At 41.0% G+C, this 3,126-nt stretch overlaps 1 pseudogene; it reads left to right on the top strand.

Annotated features, from left to right (window-relative positions):
- The first annotated feature begins 482 nt into the window (after nucleotides 1-482).
- Nucleotides 483-1,925, top strand: LOC101567564 (annotated as a pseudogene).
- The last annotated feature ends 1,201 nt before the right edge of the window (nucleotides 1,926-3,126 follow it).

Below are 3,126 nucleotides of genomic sequence, written 5' to 3'. Positions count from 1 at the left end.
GAGCATGTCTATTTTTGAAAATTTTTCTTTCTCTTCAAACTTAAAGTTGGCGATAGGTTTAAGAATAAATTCTCAATCTCTAAGTGGCTATACCTTTACCTTATGGGATTTCATCCAATATCGTGACAATTTATAGGAGGTCAAAAATATTATGAAAATAGTTTGTTTTTCACAAGGGATAAATGATGGAAACGTTTATACGACATAAATGGATTTCGAACATGTTAGATCGATTATTATAATATTATACAAGAAGTTTATGAATTTACGGCATAACACACTCAGGAAATGAGCATGGAAAATAATGTGTGAAGTAAACAACACAGTTGTGTTATAAGTTTCAGGAAGAGGGAGGATTCCAAGAGACCTAAATAGTATATAACGGGTTGCTGTTACTCTGTGGAGAGAACTGTTGGTATTGGTGAAGTCAAAGTTAGTTCAGGAGGCATTTTGCTGTCTTCAATCAAGTTGAGGGTATAAAAATGCAGAGCAATAAGACCTTTAACTTGGAGAAGCAGAACCAGACTCCAAGGAAGCATCATCAGCATCACTACCAACATCACCACAACCACCAGCAGCAGCAGCAGCAGCAGCAGCAGCAGCAGCAGCAGCAGCAGCAGCAGCAGCAGCAGCAGCAGCAGCCACCGCCACCATCAATACCTGCAAAGGGGCAACAGATCAGTAGCCAAAATGAAGGTTTGACCATTGATCTGAAGAACTTTAGGAAACTAGGAGAGAAGACATTTACCAACATAGCTGTCTCTTTGTGGGCAATCTTCCCCAATATCATAGAGGAGAAAATGAGGAAACTATTTGAGAAATATGGGAAAGCAAGAGAAGTTTTCATTCATAAGGATAAAGGCTTTGGCTTTATCTGCTTGGAAACAAGAACCCTTGCAGAGATTGCCAAAGTGGAGCTGGGTAACATGCTTCTCCATGGAAAACAACTGTGCTTGCGCTTTGCCTGCCATAGTGCATCCCTTATAGTCTGGAACTTCCCTCAGTGCATGTCCAATGAGCTACTGGAAGAAGCCTTTTCTGTGTTTGGCCAGGTAGAAAGGGTTGTAGTCATTGTGGATGACCGAGGAAGACCCTCAGGAAAAGGTACTGTTGAGTTCTCAGGGAAGCCAGGCTGCAAGGAAAGCTCTGGTCAGATGTAGTGAAAGGTCTTTCCTACTAACCACAGTTACTCGGCCTGTGACTGTGGAGCATATGGACCAGTTAGATGATGAAGGACTCGCAGAAAAGCTTGTTAGAAAGAACCAGCAATTTCACAAGGAGTGAGAGCAACCTTGATTTGCACAGCCTGGCTCCTTTAAATATGAATATGCCATGCACTGGAAGGCACTTACTGAGATGGAGAAGCAGCAGCAGGATCAAGTGGATCACAACATCAAGGAAGCCCTTGAGAAGCTGGAGATGGAGATTGAGGCTGCTAGCCATGAGCACCAGGCTATGCTGATAAGGCAGGATTTGATGAGACACCAAGAAGAACTTGGGAGAATGGAAGAGCTGCATAACCAAGAGGTCCAAAAACGAAATCAATTGGAGCTCAGGCAAGAACAGGAGCGTAGGCGCTGTGAAGAAGAAATGTGGTAGCCACAAGAACAGATGATGTGCAACAGGAAGGATTCAAGGGAACCTTACCTGTTGTGTAAGAACAAGAGATACGGATGGGCCAGATGGCTATGGCAGGAGCTATGGGCATAAACAATAGAGACTCCATGCCTCCTGCTCCAGTGCCTGCTCCAGGACCTGCCACTGTGATGCCCGATGGAACCTTGCGATTGACACCACCAACAAGTCAACGCTTTGGCCAGGGTGCTACAATGCAAGGAATTGGGAAAATTGGTGGAACCCCTCCTGCTTTCAACCATGCAGTTCCTGGAGCTGAATTTGCTCCAAACAAACATTGCCAATACTAATAAAGTTACAGTGTCCAGTTTCCTGAAACCCTTAAATGAAGGAACCCTTTTGGACTAGCCAGAATTTTACCTTAAAATAGTGTTAAGAATTCCTCTCAATAGTTAGTTTTTCCCTGTCTGTACTACTCTAAGGGAGTATGCTAGGAGCAGAAGGCAAGGGATGGGTGATAGTTAACCAATTTTGTATGGTTTGTTTAATCGGCTACGTGTGACACATTCCTGAAATTTCAAATATAACGAATTGTTGAGGGCTTGGGTAAACCATGACAGAATGATTCCTTAGAGTCTCATTGATCTTGAGCATTCTGGGGTTTATTTTTTTGTCCATCATACTGTATTTGCTTTCTACATCCCTCACGTCCAGAGACACTGCCACATACAACACAAAAATCAAACATCTCCCAGTGACTTTAGCCCCATTGCCACATCTGCTCCCAGGTGAGAATTCAGGCAAATGCCCACAGAGGTCAGACAGCGTATGTACAGTTCTGTTATATCCCATAGATTACCCTTTCATGTACTAAAGACATCTCTTAGAGATTTTCATTTTAGTATATCTTCAAAAAAATCTTGTGTCAACTTGCCTCCATCTTTTTCTTAGGTAAGGACATCCCAGAAATGACATTTTTGTGTTTATGATGTTGCTGCTTACAGCTTTTCTAGATAGGCCAAGTACAATCTTGGGAATAGGGCTGAACCAGAAATATTGATCTTTCCATTTACAATTGAAATCAATTGGTTCAAGCCCAGTTGAAAATGGGAACAAAGCTTAAGTATGTCCAAGAGATTTTTACTTCACTACTGGTTTCAAATTTTGCTTAAGTCGGGGCCGGGGAGATGGCTCAGTAGGATAAGTGCTTGACTGGCAAACGCAAGGATCTGAGTTCAATCCCCGGTTCCACCAAAAACAAAACAAAACAAAAAAACAAATTTTGCTTAAGTAATTTAAATTTTACATGATATTTCTTATAAGTAGATTTAATATGAGTACTTCTAGAGTTTACTTTTAATTGAGAAATATAAAAAACAATAAAATGAAAATACAAATAAAACTGTACATCGTACTCCTTAGAATTGGCAGCAAATCATTTGACCAGAGGAAGAAGAACTCTACAATCTCTCATTTACTGAGTTTTCAAAAATATAAATTCTTCATGTGCTTCAGTGTTGACATATGAAATGCATGAAAGCTTAAGCCATT

Source organism: Octodon degus, unplaced genomic scaffold (genome assembly GCF_000260255.1).
Source record: "Octodon degus isolate 3935 unplaced genomic scaffold, OctDeg1.0 scaffold00166, whole genome shotgun sequence".
Taxonomy (NCBI): domain Eukaryota; kingdom Metazoa; phylum Chordata; class Mammalia; order Rodentia; family Octodontidae; genus Octodon; species Octodon degus.
The sequence above is the reverse complement of the archived record's forward strand: the minus strand, read 5'-3'. Positions and strand labels throughout refer to the sequence as shown.